At 31.5% G+C, this 23,082-nt stretch overlaps 1 protein-coding gene across 2 annotated transcripts in view; it reads left to right on the top strand.

Moving 5' to 3' along the window:
* Nucleotides 1-23,082, top strand: part of LOC109533799 — a 139,421-nt gene that overhangs the window by 3,718 nt on the left and 112,621 nt on the right. Inside the window, exon 2 of one of the 2 annotated variants that reach the window (XM_019899224.2) lies at nucleotides 20,721-20,765. The exons of the other annotated variant lie outside the window; for it this stretch is intronic. The gene's annotated coding sequence lies outside the window, so the exon portion shown is untranslated. The remainder of the gene's footprint in view (nucleotides 1-20,720; nucleotides 20,766-23,082) is intronic. 2 annotated transcript variants of the gene reach the window in all.

The raw sequence follows: 23,082 nt of genomic DNA, 5'->3' as shown, positions 1-23,082 counted from the left end.
GATTCTAAATAAATTCATATTAAGAATACATGTGCCATGCTATTGAAATGAATATAATTAATTTTAATATAGAAGAGGCCATCTTTAAGTTCTTCAGGTTTAATTCAATTATAAATAGTTTCAACTCGCGGTAAAAAAAGCTAAAGTTCTAGGTTAACATTAAATGAAATAGATGATGCAAAATATTGCTTTTGACTGACTAGTCTTTTGTGTTTCACCATTTATTTAAAAATATGAAACTTTTTAAGACAATTTTAGAAAATTAATTGCAAATAAAATATTTAATTTCTATACACAAAAAAAATTATTATTCTAAAAGTTTAATTCAGATAGATTTATTGTTCACTTAACTCTTTAACTTTTTACATTTTGTCAATTTATCTCACTAATCAGACTATTTATAAACGGAATGAGTTTTTAAACTTGATTACATCCTTACTTGCATCTTTCTCCATGATTAATTACGTCATTCAAATTTATTTTTGGAGCATGATTGCTGATTGGTTGAAATTGTCCTCTTTGTGATCTCCCGTTCTTTTACAAAAGCTTATGTGACAATGCGCATTGCAGTGTTAATAACTTTGGATCTGACCTTCCGGTCGTAAAATTATAACTATGTCAGAAGCTTTTTAATAGATGATGAGTATTTGACTATTACGCAATTCAACCTGCTGTTGAAGTTTTTTTGGGCTATTATTAAAAAAAGGGACTATAATCTGCATTTTTTCTTTATGTAATAAACTGGTTTTGGGATCTGTGCAAATCTAAAGTAAAGAATCGATTCAACAAGCTTTTGTTATTATATTATTTAGAATTTAAATGTTGCTGTTGGTTGTTTATTAAATTTACTTGTTAATTAATGTTTACTAATGTATGTATTTTGTGGCGTTTATAGCTGGTTTCGAAACGAAAATTTACAAAATAAAGCTAGTATGGTTACCATGTAATTGAGATACGCCCTTCTGTCGTAAAAGTGTTAGTATGTACAGTATGTATAAGAAAACAGTACAAGACGAACGATTACCCACGCCCATGTGATTACATCAACAATTATCTATGGCCGTAAGCTTTTCTAAAAATGGATACACCAGTTAAGTCAATTCTATACACGAGTTCTCATAATTCAAAGTAAATCCCTCGGCAAATTCTGTTGACTAAAAGTAATAAAACTCAATGTAATCATCTCCAGAATGACCAAAACTGATCATTGAATTTGTTCTTGATATCGATGTTAACATGGATTTTGCCCCTTATTGCCAAAACAAAACTCTATGTAATTTTTATGTGTCAAACGTGAAACTAATACAACAGTAACGATTTTAGTTAATTGGTTTGAATATGTGACAAATTATATTTGGTTCCATACATAGGTATGTCAATGTCTGGAGAATCTTGAACAATACAAATCAAGGGAACAGGCATATTTTGAAGTTACTTTTCTCGTATCACAGGGTATGTGATTTACATCTTTTTGCCGAATTCTAGCTTAGTTCTTGACTCATGAGTCTCAATTATTGCCGTTCTTCGATAGATGAATCCATATATCCAATCAGGGTCGTAGATTAAGTAAAGATTTTTCGATTTTTTTTTATTTCTCTGTGTAGTGACATTTTACTATACAATACTGATGTTTTAATTTTTTTCGAATCGGTCAAATTTTTATTTGGGGAAAAAATCACAGAGATTTTAGAAACTGATTTTTTGCATTTTACCAATTAAGTACATATTTCCAAATCATCCCTAGCGTTCGTCTCCTAGAACAAGTTTATAGTAAGTAACAAGTAAAATTAACAAGCATAGTTTCATTTGCACAGTAAAAAAACACAATGAAGGACTTTATTGCTACTGATTTTGCGCAGTTAGTTGAGAATGGTAGCTCTTACAGTGAAGTTGCATGTATTTTTTTAAAGTTCAAATATATATTCTAGAAAGACAGTAATCTGAGGGCGCCAGCTCAATGCAAAGGTTTTTTTTTTAAGCACAAAGGTTAAGTCAGTTTTTCGGCGCTTTTAGATCAGCGTGGTAAAGAGTTTCACCCTGACATTGTGCTTGCGAAACATCAGAAATCATTTTTTACGACAGTCTAAAAGCTCGAAAAAGTCGCGATTTTGACTGAAAATGATTACTGTCCTCTCAGTATACGTATTAATCTTAACCATGCACACCAGAATTAAGTGCTAAGAAAGTTTAGAAAACATATCGATGGTGTTGCAGGCGTCTTATGTTTGAGTCGTTTTAATTGTTTCATTTGTGAGCGCAAGTAAATATTAAATTCGTTTAAAATATAGTTAAATACTTCCTCCTTTACTTATACTTAAGCAAATTAATTAATTTCAAGCATTTGGCTTCTCTCGAATTAAAGACGTTCTTGTTTAATAAGGTTATACACTATATAGTGTGTAAGTGTAAGTATGCTTCTAGATTTTAATGATGAGGTAAATATATATACTGGCTTTTCGTGACAAGCTAAATAAAATCTAATTGCTTCTCTAATTAAGTATGCAGGAACCACAAAGGTTGCCTTTTAACGGCTACCCATAATGTTTAAATTGCTGCTGCTTCTAAATACTTTCTCCACTTTTATAAAACTTAGGGTTTTTCACTGTTTAATGTTTGTTGTTTAATTTGTGAGAGTGATCATTTTGTCTATACATAAGCATATTGAAGTCAAGATTGCTGCTAATGTCACATGCTATAAGCAATAATTTAATTATGTACCTATAGGTGTTTTTTATTTCTGAATATACTTATACAGGGGGTTTGCAAGTAAAAGCTAAAAACTTCAACGGAGGATCTCTGGTTGACAATGAAAGGTGGTTGGGTATTATGTAGTCAATCAATTGTTAGGAAGACATCGTGTTGCAGAGCTTGCGGAAAAATACAATTATTTTTATTAAAAAACTTGAAGCTGGGTAATCGTAACATTTGGTGCATGCGTTGGTTGTCAGAATGATTCTTGTATTTCCTTATACTTTCAATTTTTTTAGCAATTTCTGTGGTGAGTTTAATGATATATACAATGGAAAAAAGTATATCTAAAGCAAATTGGGTATGAGAATCCAGCTTAAATGTTGTTGATAACCAACAACCCGTCCGTGTTTGTTTAAATCTAAAACTTAAATACAAAATGGGTATGTCCCTCTTAGAAGCTTTTTGTTTCCAAATTAATTCATATTAACTGTTTAGAGTATTTCTCCGGAGCTACTGGTTACTTTCTGATTTTTTAGTCACCCTCTAAATCTGCTCATATATTAATTATATCCTTGAACAGCTAATTAAATCCGTGCCCAATAGTAGTCCAATATCAATTTCCATATCTCAGGTATGCGGAATGCTAAACATGCAAGAAACGTAAAAATAATTGAACGCTCTTGCCTAACGACCGTCGTCTGTCTGCAGCTTGCAACATGTCACAAAAAAATCAAACAACTAAAGTACAGTTACCCTATGACTATTAATGCTCACATTGGCTTTTAACGTTTGGTTAATATGTCAAATCGAAATTGGAATATCGTATGGTTTCATGAACCAGAAAGCCTTTCCGACCGCCTATGGCGATTTCAAATGAACTATTGATTTAATTATCCTTATTAATATATCTATCAATATAACTCCAAATAGCTACCGAATGACATTAACGCATTTCCTAACTGACTTTTGGCTAATAATTGAGACCAAAAAATGTGATACGCAATTAACCAACTTTCTCAGGAATAGGCCTTTGCAAAAAATGAAATTATATGTCCGTTATCGTACCTGACTAATCTACTGAGTGGACAATTAATAATGATCAGCAGCTAGCTGTCCTTTGTGAGCAATGTAGTTGAAGCCTTGTTAAACTGAACCATGAATATTTCTGCGATTAGAATATGAAAACAATCTCGCATTTTGGTAGAGATGCTTTTTTGCCAGTCAATAATATAATTGTTATTAACGCAAAAGTAACGAAATGTTAGCTTGGCTTTTTAAAATCCACCATCTTCCCGTTAAGCGATCATTCGAAGACTTTTTTGCCTCGCTAGATTTTCATTTACTTCGACTGTTTTAATTTGGTATCTGCCTCTGTTTTTCACTTTAATAGGTACATAACTTGATTTTTTTTAAATAGATGAAAATAAAATAATACATTGTATACAGGGTGTCCCGTAAAATCTGGGCATGCTTTTGGATTTGTGCAAAATGTTTATAGAAACTTGTACATAACAAGTTTCTATAAAACTATTTTCTGGACGACCCTCTACGGATGTAAAGGCCTCTAAGGAAGCCACCTGAGAATCGATTTTTTTTAAATAACTTTTGGAATACTTCATGCATTTTAATTATTTTCTCATACGATGAATAGTACATAAAGCTCTTAAAAAGAACCCATGAAGACATTTCTAGCATTTCGGTTTTGCCAGGGATGGACTAGGTGGAGCACAATATTAATAATTTTTTTTACCCTTTATAACGAAAATAATGTGTTTAGATAGCTTTAACCTTAAACTAGAAAAAAAAGGACACTCATTGATTCATATCGATTAACAGAACGTTTTTCGAAGAAAAAATATTTTTATTTTAGGTGGTGGTATCATGACGGAGTCATGAAGGTCGCAGGTTCAAGTCCCGCCGAAAGCAGTAAATTTTTCTTACTCCAAAAATTATTTGTTCGTTCAAGTCGCGAAGAAAATCTCTTCCATGTAAATCATATTCACTTCCCAATTTCCTTTGATTTCCCAATGGTTTACGTCGATTTTACAAATATTCGAGTTAATTTGCATTGAGACCGCAAAATTTAGTCCTTGTTCACTCCCTGTTAAAAAAAAGGAGCTTTCTTAAACAGTGTTCGGTTTTCTAATAAAAACAAAACATAACTAAAATATAAAAACTGGATATATTCACATTTCCATGTTCGACAACAATTAACCTTCTTCCAGCGCTTTATTTGGCCTAGTAAGGTTACAAGTGTTAGTCATAAAATAACTAACATCATTTGAATGTCAAAATGCGATAGATTGGAAGCTTCTTTAAATCCATTAATCGAAGGTTGGGTAATCGTTAATCAATTAAATAGTTAGAAAAGACCTTTAGTTTCCCCAGCTTTCGCAACACATTTTTTTTTATTTCTATCTTCGAATTATAAATATTTTCCTATAGTTTCCTTAAAAGTGTGTTTGTATATACCATGTTCAACCATATAATAATTGCACAGGCTTAGCTACCATTCGTAATTGTCCACCTAGTATTGGGTAGTTGAATGGTCTATTTCATTTGTTTGTAAACAGCTTAACCCACACAAGGCGTGTTTCTTCAATTGAATAATGCCCATGTAATATATTTTAAACATGTTTTGACCTTTCACCGAACATAATGGATACAGTTTCAGTTTCCTAGAATGATCAACATATATCCATATATTTTTAGATGGAATTGTGAAAAACATTGATAATCACCACAAGCATGCCATGTCTCAGGTATAACACGTTAATCTTGCCCTACTGGGTGGGAACTCGATATCGACGTCAATTGTTAATGAATTGAATTTTAAACGAGATTAAGTGAAAATTCGATTGAGAGCGTGTACTAGAAGCACTAGGAATTAATTTTAATTCCATAATGGCTTATATATTTATGAAAATACAAACGAATTCTTTACAGCAGCTTATCTTATCTGGTTTTAATATCCCTGGAATTATAATTATTGACTTTTATACTGCATGGAGTCTTGAAGTGAAATTTGCTTTAATCAACTTCCAGCATGCAAAATAATAATTGCAAAGTATTGTTTGTGCACTGATTGACACTTCTAATCATTAATACTAGTTACCACTTTATATGAAATGTATTCAAATTATTCGAATCTCATTGATCGAAACTTCTATGACCATTAACATGAACATTCTTATTCAATTTCAAATAAGATTATTGTTCTGCTTATTGAATTGTGTTTCACTTCCAATTAAGGCGTTTCAAGATATTCGCCCAACGCTGTAGGAAATGATCAAAAGGAAATCTTTTTTGCGATTTAGTTATTACAAGTTATTTTTACTAATAATAAGCATATATTTAGGTTTGGATTTCTGTGATAAATTAAATTTAAATCCTATCAAGTAAGGGATATAAAGTAAACACCTAATCCATGTGTTAACTGTTTAAAATCTACCACCTTATTGGTTCAGAACACCGTTGGCTAAGGTTGTACACCTGCTGTGGCCTTTTATGTTTCCCACATGTTTCTGTATCGATTTTTTGATTGAATAAGAACTATCAAAACATTGCTTTTGATGCAAACACGTTTATGCAAATGCATATTCTTTCACCTAAAATAATTTCAAAATTTTAGTTTTCGCCTAAGAAATTGATTATGGTGAAATTTTAGAAGTGTTTGTATCAACGCATTTACGTTGCAAAGGACGAGTCGTGTCTTACAAATCACCGCATACAGTGTGATTCGAAATTGGCGTCATTCCTATGGAGGTGTTGTCTGGCTGTGTTTTAGGAGTACAGAAAAAATGGTAAACAAAATTAATTGTTATAAAAAACTGAGAAATTCGCAAAAAACTATATTACAAAAACGGCAACAATGTTTTCCAAGTTAATCTGTCTATTTAACATTACGTAAATACCTGTTACTTCGCAATTATTAAAAACTCCGGCAACCATGGAATTATACAGAAAGTAACAATAAAATAGACAGGGATAAACGGTAAATTCAGCAGGAATCGTTGAATGACGGAACGTACTTTTTCGATATGTCAATTATTGTCCTCATAACCTCGAACTTGTTTACAAACTACAAAAAAGATACATTTGATTGAGTCTTTAACTCCAAACAAGTTACTGCCTGTGTAATCACCTTATTATACATTCTTCTCGAGGAGCTTCTCGTATTGGGTTAATTAACTCCTGCTTAATTTGTACCGGTCTTCAGTAACCGATTGGTTTAATGTGGCCTTGTGCTCTGTTTATCCTACATACGTGGTAGGAATGTAGCCCTTCCTCGGTATTTATTTGGTGCTTGAGAAATTGTCAGTTGTTGTGCAATGCTCTGAGTGCCCCTGGAAAGCTTTTGCTGCAATTACTTGTTTCTCTGTATCTGGAACCCGAACGTCTATTGTCCACTATCTTCCTGGATCCAATCTCCAATATCTCTAGCTCTTTGTTGGCGTGAGTTCTTACAGCTTCTGCTATGTTATTGTGGCATTTCCCCAGAACTAATCGCATATCCGCAAATTCGTGAAAGGAGCTTTACAGTTAGTCACAGTTTGACAAATTATTGTTATTATTGACAAGAGCTATCCACCTGTCTGTTGATGACAAAAAACATCATTGGTGCTTTGACTTCTCAGTAAAAAATTGTAAAAGAGAACTTTTCTAATACAAAAATTTTCGTAATTTGAAGCAAAGATCCATAATTTTTCTTTTTGAACGCATAAGTATTCCAATATGCTACCAATTGAACATGAAACAATCAAAAATAATTCTTGATAACAAAGTAGAAATTCGATTTTTTGTACATGTAAGTTCTCATTGTATTTATCGATATTTTTGAAGACACACATACTGCATCTGGGGTTTCGCCATATTTGCAACAAGTTGCAATCAACAGCTCTCAACATGCTATAGACCTGCAGTTTGAAACATGAAATCGTAATGCCTTAGGCAGATGCAGGTGCAATCTTTTATTTGGTTCAAACAATAAATCCTGCTTTGAGCAGGCAGGTAGTATCTAGGCATACTGTGTTATAGGAGGGTCTAATTCATTTGCCACGATATAAATTATTGTTTACCTACATACATTCCATTAGGACAATCGGTTGGCCTTTTGTATCTATAAACGTTGCTTGGGTTATGATTCTAAATAATTGATATGATTTATTGGAGGTGGGTATGAGAAGTTGTAATGCATCCACCGATTTTATAACTAGCTAAATTGGAACTTTCGTTTGAATAATTAGTTCTTACGAAGCAGCAACATTGGGATCCTCGACCTCGAGTTGAAATGCTCTCATTTTTAAATGTTTAACTAAGTAAATTGGATCAATATTTAAGACTCATCACAGCACTGCATAGAAATACTACTAAAATCAGTTTCAGTTCGCATTTTCAAGCCTCCGAGTTCCAAAGTTTACATGTTCAAACAATTTCAAGAGTGGAAATTGCTGATTGGAGCTCTAAATCTAGGGTTTCCAGAGTTCGAGTTTTCATTAACGTAGAAAAACCAATACTGAATATTCATTCCCAATAGGTTCTTGAAACCGCATCGCATGTTAAAATGCGAACATGACATTTTAGACGTTCATTTTCTCTTACTTTGTTATTGAATTTACAGCATTGTTTTAGCAATATCGAATATAATTAGCTTTCTAAGATACTTAATAAAATATATGACCAGTATTGTGTCTCTGAGAAGATCATTTTGCGATATCAGTATTAATTTAATTCGTATTAGTACATGTGTGTTAATGCGTGTTCATTCCTGTTATATTAAAGGTTGCTAAGACCTGTTTAGTTTAACTTTGTCTTAGCTTGTTAACTTTGTTAAGTTTTCATGCCCTGTTTGTTATTTAAGTATTATTGGGTGTTAGGTTCGAATTTTAAATTTTGGAATACAAAGTGACTTTTTTGTTCTTAAAACTTTGTTAATTCTGCAGTTCAGTTAACTATAATTCCGAATTGGTAAGTGATGTCAAATTTTGTTTACGTCTGTGCAGGCAAGGTTGTTTTGCCGAATGTTGAGCATCAGTTGAGGACAAATATTTCATTTGCTATTGTACTACTTTGAAACGTTATTGTCTCGATTTAAATTACATAAAAGCTCAGTTTAAACAAGTACATTACGATGATGAATTGAAAATTAACACTCAAGTCGGATGCAAAACAAATGTAAGCTAGGTAATTGTCTCGTAATATCACCTGTATTAGCAATTTTTACAGTAAGAGTCTCTCTAGTTTGGAATAAACTCAGTAAGCTTTTTTCGAAATATACCCGTCGTTTAATGTTCTAAATTTGTTCTATGTTTTTTTATGTTCTAAATTTGCGCTTTTTTGATGTACGTATGTACATTTACATACGTTTTGTATGAGATACGAGGTCACATTCATAAAAGTATGTTTGGCATAAAAAGTGTGCATTTTAAGGCATCCCGCAATTTCAATTAGAGCTTTACCGGTTTCAAGGCTCGCATTAATTTTGAATTTTTGTATTTTGTGTAAACACTTGAAATATTGTTAAAATAATATTTGGTTTAAAACTGTATACATTTTAAGGCTCGGTCCCGCAATTCCAATTAGAGCTTTGCAGCTCAACCGCTTACAGGGCTGGCATTAATTTTGATTTTTTATATTTTGTGTGGAAACTAGAAACATTCTTAAAATTATATTTGGTATTAAAAATTGTCCATTTTAACACTCTGACCTTCAATTTTAACTAGAGTTTTGCAACCAAAGGCTAAGAGGTGTTTTCAAGACCCCCATTAATTTTTCAGTTTCGCATTTCACGTGAAAACGAGAAACATTCCTAAAATTGTGTTTGTTATATAAAAGTGACTGTCTCTAATCATAATTTGAGATTTGCAGCTCAACTATTCTTAAATGGTATATCAAGCTACATATAGGTACGTATACCGGTACCAAATATAAACTTTTGATTTCTTGGCTTTTAAAAGATATTCACAAACACATCAATTACTTTGACTCAAATTTCGAACACGCTATATACATTTTTAAAAAAATATTTTTACGTTTTTGTTTTGTTAAGTAAACATATGGAACTAGTTCCACTATAATCCGAAGAATTCTAGCAGAAAACTTATGCATCATACTTAATTGTAGAAAAGCATTTGTTTAAGCGGATATTATCTATCTGCTTATCCAAGTCAATAATAAAAAAGATGGTATTGAAAGGTACTTTCATCTGAACAGGTTATCGTATTTGAAAGTGTAAATGATTCTACAGAAAGACCACTGGAAATAGATAAATAGAGCTAACCGAGATATATTATTGATAAATGATGCCCTCTTTTCCTGTGTTATATACATTAAAAACATTTATGGGAAATACTTTAATTTACTAGAATTTCTCTTCTAAATCAAATTTTCCAATTATATTTCTTATATTAAGTGCACAAACCAAGAACCAATTAAAAAGTCTGTTAATTTGTAACTAATTTTGGGGTATATCGTACTGGGGTTTGCGTTCACGCTTATGTCATATGCAAGATTAAAATTAAGCTATTTATTTTTATTCACCACATGACCAAAATAAGATAATACCTACTATTGGATAATTTTATTGCTCAATTCACAATGTTTAATTACTTCGTTTTACTTCATGTCACTGTACACTTTGACGGCCATTCTATTGGGCTTCCTGATCTTGTTCCTGAAGTTGTAACCTGTCAAATTAGTCATTGGTCTGATATAATCAAATCTGCTTCGTTAATCCCCAAAAGGGGCTTGTTTTATTTTATAACGTTCTTAATGTCTTCCTGTCTGCCTTTAGGCAGGGTGAACGTGGTGACTAATCATAGGGGAAACCAAATATTGACCATTCCCTGTACTTAGATACTTGACACGTCTCTCTTATTAAGGATATTGCCCTTTATTTGGATAGTTGAAATTGGGGTGACCAAAATTTTTCTAGTCTTCGCTATTAAATTTCAATTTTGGGCATAAAGCGAAACTATGTATATTGCTTTTATACTCTAGTAGGATTCATGTATTAGATGTTTCTTTAAAACTAATTTTATATCTATTGGGGATGTCTTAAAATAATTATTAAATAAACTGAAATTTGGGTGTTTGTTTATTAATTCATCTGTAACTAATAACACTACTTAATTACTTTTTGCATTTTAAAAAATTGACATATCACACTGCTTTAGTAGGTTTATTTTGATATTTTAATTGATTACGTTACAATTAAACGGTTATTGTTTGGCAACGTGACATATTTTGCACACATTAAAGTGCGACCTGCTAGCTATTTTTTTCTACGCGTTGAGTTACCTTTTACACTTTTTACTTAAATAAATGTTTGTTTTGAAAAGTATCTTTATATAGCCAGTGAAACCTTGGATTTTAAATAGTATCATACTTAGTAGTGCACCATTGTTTCTATGATTTAAATCATTATAAGTAGTTTTTCTACATTGTAATGGGTTTACAATATATGTATCCACAAATAATTGAAGTTTTACTTTATTAGCAGGGTGCTTATTTTTCCGTTCGACTAATTAGCTATTTGGAAAATTTGATGCAAATAATCAAAGTCATGTTCTTCCAGATTAAAACGTACTTAACCTGTATATTGGCTACCTACAAACACATTAATTTGAAAGTTGTGTAAAATTAATTCAAGCGAAATAAATCCAATATATTGACTATACATTACTTGTTTATTAGATAACTATTTGATTTTATCTGATTTTGTTTGTTCAAACAAAGCATCGAAAATAATTGATAAATTTCAACATTCTTAAGGCCCGGAGTAGGTTAATTTATCGAGGGTTTAGGCACCATACTTTAGAGATGTGTAAAATGGATTTAAATTTGTATTACTTATTTATATATAGAGTTCTAAAGACTTGATCCGTATGATCTTTTTAGTACCAGGAAACGTTGAAAAAAAATTACTATTTTCTGCTGCACTGATTAGGACTAATGTTATTTATTGGGATCGTTTCACATAACCCTGTTACCATGTTTCCACAATATTAGAATTTTGGTGCACGTTACTTCCTTTTTATTTTTAGGCAATAAAACCGAAAGCATATGCCCTACTTGCCTTAAACATGTTAATGGCCGATGGCGACGAATAAATAAAGTAAAACATTCTGAAAGGTGATTGGCTTTCTGATTATTTTTATTGTATTGGTTACTATTGTCGTTAAAAGTAAAAAACGGTAAATATAATATTGACAACTGAAGAAGAAAATTCAAATGCTCTTAATTACCGTCATAGAATACCTGATTGATATGCTTCATTTAGCAAATCCATCTACTAGTTTTCGCGGTAGCATTTATTCAAACCTTTAACGATACATTTAACATCACCAAAGAAGCTATTTCTTCTCAATATAGCATTAATTTGAATATACATTTATTAAATTTTCACATATTGGGCACCAATTTATCTCAATGGTTGAAATGTTGAGTATTTTTAATATTAAATATTTTAGATTTGGTACATTGTTAATTTAGGATGATTTCATTTTATAACGCAATTATAGGTTGCCCTGGTCAATGTTAACTTCATACTCTTTGTGCGAATTCTACACAGTGCAGCACGGTCTGGTGGTCACGAATAATTTATGCAAAAAGAATGATTATAATATTAGCACTAATTAGATTTCACGTAATAAATTATATCAGATTAGCTTACATTTCGTGAATTAAATTATGATTTTACTTAAACTATAGCACTAGGCATGCTTTATGTGTACTATGCCTTGTTATGCCAACCAATAATTTCACATGCAAAATATATGTGATTTTTTACCTTCCAACATATTTTAGCATTCACGTCTTTAAAGTATGCCAATTATGTTGTGCAAGTTAAATCTAGTTATCAACCCTTTAAATCTGTTTGTCACTAAACTCAAATAAATACTCATCAGAGCCCGCCAAAAGTGAGTATTTTTTCTTATTTGGGCAGGTTTTTCCTTTCTTTGTAGTGGCTAAGCTACTTCAGAAACGTTTCCGAGATATGCAAAGTAATTAAGAAGGGACATTGTTATGCTTAACCGTGCATTTCACCCATTTCCTACGTAGGAGTTATAACAACATTCCGCCGCTACCTGACAACGTATCTGCTTTCAAAACAACAACTTTATGCTTGTTAATTTCTGCAGATTACGTTTAAAACCATATTTGAGTGTTTTATTTGAATGGCGATGAAATTAATTAAATTATATTAGCTGAAAGGCTCGGAAGTTTAGATATTAAGTAAAATAAGTAACATACAAAAGTTTTAAGTTTGAGCGCATGACGTTTTGATCGCCGCTTTATAGTAGGAACTAATCAGATTTAAATTAGTTTTACTGTCTTATTAAATAAGTAAAGTATTTTATTAGTACTTGGTTGACACATCAGCAAATATTTACGTTTTATATTAGATATATTATTATATTTACCGTTAATTTGCCATAATTTTAATTTGATCTTATGCTATATTTATATGCTTAGATATAATTTCAAGTAATCCAGTTATTTATAGATCATGTTGATATGATTTGATGTTGTCACTCCAATCCAGCTAATATCACCAGGTACTTGTTACAATTCAACAAAATACGCCTTACCTTATCCAACATTTGCGAGACTATATTTTTATTGGGATGTGCCTCTAGCACGATGAGCCTTCTTGGGTTCTTGAATAATTGTGTGAATGTAATGAATGCAGACCGTTTTATACGAATCTTCTGTTGAATAGAAGCGATTCTATCCGCATTCTACCGAATAAATCTTGAGAAGTTTGAATATGTGATATTAATTAACTAGTTCAGTCGAATTAGTTTTTTTCTGGGCACCAAATAAATGAAGGTAAAAGATTATTGGAAGTTGTTCGGAAGGATGTCAGAATATGGGAACAATAGTTTGAGCGCGCAAAAAAAGTTTAATACTTTAGTATTAAAGTATTAAAAATACCTACAATATAAGACAAACTAAATTAAAATCGGTTTATTTGTTTACTCAAAAAACCAAAAAAAACGTCGATTTTAACGTTTTCCCAAATTTTCCGTAATTAATTTAGTTTAGCTTTTAACTAAATCTTCTAACACTATATGTGTGGTACTATTTGTATACGTGGTATAAATGTTAACTTCAAATTTTCATAACTTTTTGTTCATTGCTAATTGTTATGTAAAAAGCTTTTGCCAGATTCTAAATAAGTTTTTTTGGAGACGTCAGAGCGACTTCTCTGAGGGTCTATTGTACTCGTAAAGAGTTTTATAACAACAATAAGAAAATCAAGAAAAGTTGATTTATTAATGAAGGGTAAATTGTTTAAACAAAAATCATTGTGGCTTTGTTTATTAATATTAAGAGCTCAAATTTAAGGGCTGTCTAGAGTAGAGAGTTAAGCTATCGTATCTGATAGTTGAGCAACAATGAATGTGAATATTTAAGGTGAGTTGGTGACAAAATCGACAGCGCGTTGTTATATAGAAAATTTGTTAATGTAAAATCTAACAACGTGGTTATTATTTTTTGATTCTAACGCCATTTAAAAACATAATTAAAGAGTTTAAATCGTCGTCGTCGTACGAATTGACAGATCTCCAACCAATAGAAACAATTTCGTACCATCGTATCATTGTAGAAACCGATGCATGGGACAGGGGCTTTATACCGATGAATTTCAGTCTTATAAGAGAGCCTTAAGGAACTCTTTACATCAACAACTTAATAAAATACGTTCTGCTTGTGTTGAAATAAATACATCGTTATTTTATTTCAATGCCCTTTTTCCTATTATAATCTAATAGACGTGAATAACAAAACCGTCAACTAAACTTATATTAAATTTAAAACATGTGTACTATCAATGTGTTAATTCACGAATTTCAACGTTTGGGTTAGTTTACGAAAACATGCTTAATAATCCAATAAAGGACAACGGAACAAGAAAATTAATAGTAAAGCAGAGATCTAATTGTAAGCAACTACTATATTTACTATTAGATTATTAGCTACTCATTTTACGAGACGTGTTCGAACCGAATACGTTTCCGCTTCGTTAGATACACATGCAATACTTCGCCCTATACCGTTTTTTTTAATAAACGTGGACGCATAAATAATTTGAAATTGATTGTATCTTCTCTGATTGCGGAGTTAATCCTATTCGAAAATATTCTGCGAGTTAGTAAACTTATTACAAATCAACCCCAATATTATAATCCTGGTGATCGATGAGGCCAGATCATGGAACAACCCCTCACTATAACTATAAATATTGTCAATTTACTTCACAGCAAGCTGGCATTCACAAGATCTGATAATAATCTGTGCTATATATTTTGGCCAGCTGCGTTCAATAATCACAGGGCGCCAAATAATAAAATGATCAAATTATGTTCTTAAGTTTTGTAAAATTACATAAGCTATTGACAATCGATTTACATTTTTAAATTTTCTGATAAATTATTTTCTTTAAACATTATCTAAATACGTATACATATGTGTTTATCATTGTTAAAGTAAAAATAATAGGGATAACTTCAATACATGGTACATTTCAAAAACTAGTAACAATAAAATAGAGTGTTATCATTTTCTCATATAAATTATTTGTATAATAATAATATTAATAGAATGTTTTTATTTTTGGCACTTGGCAACGATCGACAACAATACTAATACTACCATATATCTATATATTTTTTTTAACATTAATAAGACCGAGGCCAAAAATAAGAGCCAATCAGCGTCCACCTTTGAAGATGGACCTGCTAAGGCCATCGAATATGGCTTCCAGTTACATTTGCTTTTATTTATTTATATATTATTATTTGTTATATCAGTGTTTTTTCGCATTTGATTGCACTACTTAGGTATTCATAATTGATAAAATGGAAATAATTTATTTTGTAGGTAGGTTAGGCTTAATAAAGTTTGTCACAGGTGTAATGACTTATTGACTTGCAGTTTTGTTCACTATAAAAAAGCTTCTTCTATATTTTGTGCCCCAAAGGCACATTATGTGAATGTAAATTGCTTTGCAAACTTAATGTGAAAAACTCCCCAACATTCTAGCGTGATTAGATCAGATTAACATAAAAAGGGCTGTTCTGAGAAAATTGTTTCGTTTTCATGGCGTTTATCAGCACGAACATTTATATTTATCAAGTGACATATTATTTACTTAGTTACGGGTTACGGTTTAGCAGTCATTGAAAGCACAAATTTGTTTTCCTGAATTTAATAAGGGGACCCCAAGTTTCCGATGAAATAAAAATATTATTTTCGGTTACACGTTTAGATATTATGAGTATATTTGAATTTAAATTTAAAATTCAGGCCAATTTGAGGTAAGTAAGTCATCAATACATAGCCGAAGTCCGCGATTTGATTTCTTTGCTTGTGGATTTGTAGGTCTCTTGTTAGGCAAGTTAACAGTAAGGTTTTGATAAAAACAATACTAACGGGTTTTATTTAATTGCCATATAAATACATACGAAAATACATGTGCAAATCGACTATATTTCTTTATGCGATAACGACTTGTGTCAAAAGTGAAGGTTGAATCCCATGTACCAAGCAAAAGAAATCGCATGAACGTTGTTTGATATCAGCACTGTGTTCTGTGTAAAAGGTTAATTGTTTAAAGTATGTATCTTTATAGGCCAGGTATATACATCTATCTTTTTAGCTCTACTTTAGGATTACCTGTCCTGGATAGAAATGCTGAAGGTCAATTACTTTGCTTTCAAGTTGTATGCCAAGTTATTTTTCTGAATTTATTCTTTTCTCACTTACTCTGCCTATAATTTGCATTTGTGTGGATGTCATATGATTGAATTCTTTCTAATTTTTTCTTGGCTTGTTTCTACGTGTTTAAGGCGACAAATACTAATAAATACTCTCTTATTCTACCTTTGATTCTATTTCTTTGATAAGTTCTTTGGAGTTTTTTGGTTTGTAAGTTCTAGAAGGGTCATCCCGTCCATAGTTCACATTATGTTCACGGGGATTTTGGGTATTTGTTACACTGAATTAAATTGTAATTTCCAAATTCGACTTTTATGCGAAAAACTTTTTTGACATGACATTTTAGAATGGAGTTGTTCCTAAAATGCTTTGCCGGACTATCCAGGGTGTCCTACCGAAGCAATCGATATCTGGCAAACTGTAATTGGGAGCAATTTGTAATTAGAAAATTGGACAGTGTGCCAAAGTGATTGGGGGCAAGCGATCTAAAATATTTTCGAGGCGGCCACGCTTCCGGTTATACCGGAAGTAGGTATCAACTTGCTTATTTTAAATAGAACACCCTCTATATTATTACATTGTTGAATTGTATTCTAAATTCTAAATATATTTCATGTTTATTATCCTATACCTAAGTCTAACCGTTTTTGATATATGTACATATTTAAAATTTTATGTAAAAAATTGCACATTGACAGTTGCAGCCACTCGAATAATTATTCATTTTTACTATAAGCGTCTGGGCATGATTATTAATTATTTTCAAAAAGTGATTGACCATGGTAAGCATTTCTTTGGCAGTTGATTGTAGTTAAAAATGGCCACTTTCGTCATGGCAACTAACAGCATTAAAAACTGCATTGAAATGCGGCAAAATATACATATGAAAACATTAAATTGACAATATTTCGGAAACTAAACACTTTGGGAATAGACACCCTAACACAAACTTGTTATTTTTAGATATAGTATTTTAGATGTATATAGAATAGTAAAAAAGATAAAATTATCAAAAATGGGGGTTCTCTTTGGAAAAATGGATTTTAGGCGGTTTTCTCAACGTCATTTTGAAACTTATTTCTTCAACACTTTGTATTAATAGTTATTAAAATGTTCTCAAAATTCCCTTAACGTTCCGAAGTCCTTTTCAACAAGAAATGCGACTAAAATTAAGTAGCCATATTCCCTTATCCGAAAAATGAATAATTATTCGAGTGGCTGCAACTATCATTTTTTACATAAAAGTTCAAATACATATATCAAAAACGGTTAGAATTAAGTACAGGATATTAAGCATAAAATGTATTTAGAATCTGGAGTCGAATTCAAAGCTGTAATAATACATAGTGTCCCAATTAAAATAAACGAGTTGATTCCGACTTCCGGTATAACCGGAAGTGTGACCATCTTGACAACATTTTAGATAGCTTGCCCCAATCACTTCGGCACACTGTCGAATTTTCAAATTTCTGCTGATTATAATTTGCCAGATATCGATAGCGGCAGTTTCCGGTGGAACACCCTGTATTAAGCACTCACCAAATGGTCGAATATGTTGATGAGTTTATTGTGGGTTCATACTGTTGTTAAATAAATCATTCATTGATTCGTCGAAGGGTTTCGTCAATAGTTCATTTTCGGGTAAAAAAAGCTTCCTCAATAAATCACCTTGGGTCTAAAAGCTCTGGAAGCTCTAATCCATTTTTTTATGAAACAACAGCAGAAACTCCAGCCAATTCAAACAAGCCTCATTTACAAATTCTATTGCTGGTCATTTCTAGGCATTGTATACCCATGGATGAGCTTTTCCAGGGTCTGTCACACAGCAATAGAATGCATAAACGAATATATGTTTTAACTTAAATGTATGCAGTTAATGCCTATAATAGGAATGCCTGAAGAGCAATCGCTTAAGTAAATTAAATTTGCCGCTCTAGAAAATCAAGCTCGATAAACAACTAGTTCATCATTTTTATTTTAAGTGCTGAAGTAAGCTTGATGGTTTATTGTTTTTGGAGAGCTGAAAAATTTGTTTAAAGTAATCCTACAGTGTTTTTAATAAAGGAGCAAAATTAATAGTTCTTTATTAATCCTAAACGGTTCATAATGTATGTTTTGACCAACAGATACTAAATCTCGAAAGGTCAAGAACTTAGATATGGAGAGTGAAATATCAAATTCCGCCAGTGTTTTCATATTAATATTCGAATTGTGCAGATATTTTTCACGACTGATTAAAACCAACACTAATTAAGTCCTAAAGTTGACGGGAAATTTTCAAATTCCACATAAGTACTACGCCGATTAACTTTATACCGGTTACTTTATAAATAACCCATTATGTAAGAATTAGCATACGCTTTAATATGGATTTAACAATATTGACAATCCTTGAAATAATTCCTTACTATGGTTACCAATTAGAAAAGTTAGTAAACTGTTTGCTAGTGATTGAAAAAACACCCACTCGAAGTCTATTTTTAGTAACAATAGAAATCTTATAAGGCATTAAATAAGAAAAAATATGTCAAGATTAACACATTCATAAATAATAACAATGATATTTCAAGTGCCAGAGAATTGATTATGTGAGCTTGAATTGCATTGGACTAGTTTTTGTACTTTGTAGAATACTATTCTTATGTTAATGTTCACCAAAAACTAATTTTATCGTATGAGATATGTGCGGTTTTACTAAATGCACCATTCCAAACATCCCAATACGTAGCAAATGGTCATATATAGAAAATAATGAAAGGAGAGCGATCTCAAATAGTTACATTTACCTTTATTGGACATGCTGGTTTTAACTTTTTTGTTTTCCCTTGTGACCAAGTCACATATTGTAATGGCATACGGTACAATGATGTACTAAAATTAGAGAAAGCTGGTAAGGTCGGAAATTCATTTTCTACATACAAGTCTATTTGTAGGATAATTTTGTTATAATAAATAAATAAGGAACATTATTTTGTAACGCAATACGTTCAGACACTTGAACCTGCATAATAATGATTGTTATTATCTATACCGTAACAAGTATGTAAATATAACCTTGTAGTAATTATGTAGAGAGTTTTAGTTATTATGCTATATCAAATTTTGACATAAACGTACATTTTCTAGGCATATGTGGCTTTTGGCACTTACGACTCTGATTGGATTACGATTAACCGTTACATCAATAACGTATCGAGTGTTAAAATCACCATTAAATGTCACTGGTAAGCTGCAGATGATAAAATGGTATTTTTCAAACGAATTACATATGTCCAGTATGCCTGAACGTGTTTCTAACGGTCGCGGAATTCTTCGATCACGTAACTTTCATTTTGTAAAATAAACCTTCTTCGACAATTATTTGTTTGATTTCAGTACAGTCGTCCGGATTTTTACATTAAATGTTTAAGTATCTTGTGGTAAATACTTGAAATGCCTAGTGTTGACTCATGAATCGTCAACCACTTATTCACTTCACAATGTGTCATATCTCTGAAGTCTGTTGCGTTTTGTCTAAATTTTTGAATCTTCAAGAATGCACTATGCTATATACAAAGTTATTACGGAGCACTGATAACAGTGTCATTAACATTTTTAATTTAACAACTGATACTTAAGTTTTTTTTTAAATCATTAGAGATGCAACATTGATTTAGAGTGTTTCAGTTTGGTAAAAAAAAGCATTAAACTTATTAATTGTTTCTAAATGGCAGAAGATGCTTTAATAAAATTTAGGAGGTTAATTGCCATCGAAGGGGAACGTTTTGCGATAAAAACAGTAATTTATGTTTTGCCAGTTGCGTTCATACATACCTACGTGGATATCAGAGGATTTTCAAGAAAAAAATTGATTCACCAACCCTTATTCGTAACATAATGAAACGTTTGGATTGCCGTTTCAATTTATGGGAAAGAACTCTGTTTCGATTTTTCTATCTTACACCCTGCTACAAATTTCCTATGTTGAGTGAACGGATTAAACATTTGATAATGGAATCCGTTAATAGGTAACAATTAGGGATTAATCGATACACTATTGCCAAATGCCACACTTAAAAATAAAATTTATTTATTATGCCCAAACGGCGGGATATATTTCGTTAGCCGTTTAGCAACACATAATAAATTAATTTTTAACTAAATCTTGAACACCCTGTACTTTTTTAACGAAGCGCTTTTGCTTTGCCAATTATATCTTAGATGTTACTGACGAAACTGAAGAGCTCTATATAGTCAAATAAAGTTAATTTTAGTTTACTTAGTCTACGTTTTTGTAAATTGTTAATAGTCAATTTTATTTTCAGGTAAGAATTTCACAAAGTCTCTCTCAACTCCAGCACAGCCTGTTAGTAAGTAAAACTTTTCTTCTATCTAATTTAAGAGTGAATTAACAGTTTTGCCACTACTGTTACCTATTGTCAAACTATTTATATTTTTTAAGTTGGCAGACAACTTATTTAATAATGTAATACATCCATGCTTTCGGATTATGTTTTATGATTTTACACCAATGCTAAGGACAATTAAAATTCCTTGGTCTTGTTTGCTTTGGGCAAATAGTGGTTTATATCTAAGAAGAAATCTTACGCTCTCATGTACAAACATTGGACTATGTAGAATTATATTTTGTACAGTTTCCTTAATCAAATTGAGAAAATTGCCTAGCAAGAATAGAAAATACTGTGGGATGTCCTTCCTCCACGCTAGTCGAAAAACCATCGTTTTTAACTTCCTATTTTTGGATATTGCTGAATTTTGACTTTAGATGAATTATGATACTGCTATGTGAACAATATAATTTTTTATTTCGCAGTGGTATCAAGTAGATTATATCATCGATACCAAGAATGAAATAAATTTTCAATTTTTGCTTCTATTGCTTACTTACATGTTTTAATATTTTTCCATTTGTCTATTTATTTAAAAATATTTCGGTTGATTTTTTCACATCATTTAAAATAGGAGAACGACACTGCAAATATAAAGGACAAACGCATACAAATTGTATCTAATAATTATAATATATTCAGCACCAAATACTGAAGCGGTTAGAACTGTGTGGCAAACATTCATGTGGGTGGTAATTCCTTAAAGCGATGTCAGTATTCAGATCGCCCAGGAAAAATTGAAATTAGCAGTTTGTTACGGATGTTAATGAAAGTGACAAGATAATAAATAGCGCTCTGTATGTTGTTGTTTTTTTATCTTGATGGACTTGCTGTGTAAGAAGCAGTTACAAATTACGAGATACAATAACAAAATATTAAATTAATCATGAGCATTTTTTTGACTTGCAATAAAAAAATTAAAAATCGTGTATTTAAATCTATTTGGTCTATGATTTAGCTAATAGAAATGAAAGCAAACTTTCTGTAAAGTTCTACAAATTGCACTACTTATGGGTATCCACTAATCCTAGTAATACCAACCAACAGTTTCGATTTAGTTTTGCATATGAAAGTAAAAAGGTTTCTTCATAATCGAGGAGTAGCTGCAATTTATTTCAATTGTTTGCAAAAAAGATCGAAAAGTAGTGACGTGGAGTCGTAATATGTAGCTTGTCAAAAGTAACCACTACTTTACGCTGTTGAATAATAGGCTTGAGAAGAAGCTTTCACAGAATCTATTGCAACTATGCCTTTTAGGGCCTTCAAAGTAGTACGTCTCCTTATATTTAAATTATATTTACTTTCAATTACTCAATTTATCCAATTTACATATTCGGTTGATAGAACTCAGCTTCAGGCAAATGTTTTCATCGCTTTTGCCATCGATAAGCTACAATTTGTAAAACAATCACTTTTATGTCATCAGATATGTACAAGGCATGTCGCAAATACATATGGAGCAAAATCTACAATTTTGCGTATTAATCATGCAAGTAAGAACAATCATGCTTCAACAACGTATGATGGAAAGATAGATGTCTTCTCATGGCTATATAACATGATGTAAGGCTGATCAAGCGTGACAAAACTAATAGTGTCATTAGAACATCCTCTGAGTGCCACCAAACCAATCATTCATGTCTCATGACTACGTTTCTGCCGACTATCAATATTTTATTTATCTATACAGGGTGATCATTTGAAAGTAACCATGCTGTCGTTTTATACGTTTTGAATACTGTCTTTGCGTCTATTACTAAACTGAACTGCAGGCTTCAATTCTGAGCCTAAACCTGTATGGCAACTAGAACTGGAAAATCAGGCACTTTTCGATTACTTACATAACTTTTCTCCGATTTTAATCTAAAAAGGGTTGAGTGTTTTTTAATTAAAATACGTTTCACTTATTTTCTGATCGTCTAATTTACAAATTTACAATTGTTAAGCATGAAATTGTCGAAAGTTCAGGAATCTGGTCCAGCATCTGTTAGAAGTTTTCTACTTGAATGCCTTATCATCTTCGTAAAAATACTAATTTCACTCTCCAACATCTTAAATAATGCTATTATTGATTGGTATTCGATTTACACTTGCGTGTCCCGAAAAGCCGTTATATTTACCCGGTATTGCCGGGTCCTTGACCTTACATGAAACTTACTTATTAGGTACTTGTCAATCCTAAAAATTGACAGTACTTATATTTGTATTTATTTCTACTTCAAATAGAACAAGCATGTGTACATATACATTATGTACAACTGACAGGCACACCAGCAGC

Source organism: Dendroctonus ponderosae, unplaced genomic scaffold (genome assembly GCF_020466585.1).
Source record: "Dendroctonus ponderosae isolate FM_Combo_2020 unplaced genomic scaffold, Dpon_F_20191213v2 Dpon_F_20191213_1, whole genome shotgun sequence".
Lineage (NCBI taxonomy): Eukaryota > Metazoa > Arthropoda > Insecta > Coleoptera > Curculionidae > Dendroctonus > Dendroctonus ponderosae.
This window is presented reverse-complemented; position numbering and strand designations above follow the sequence as displayed.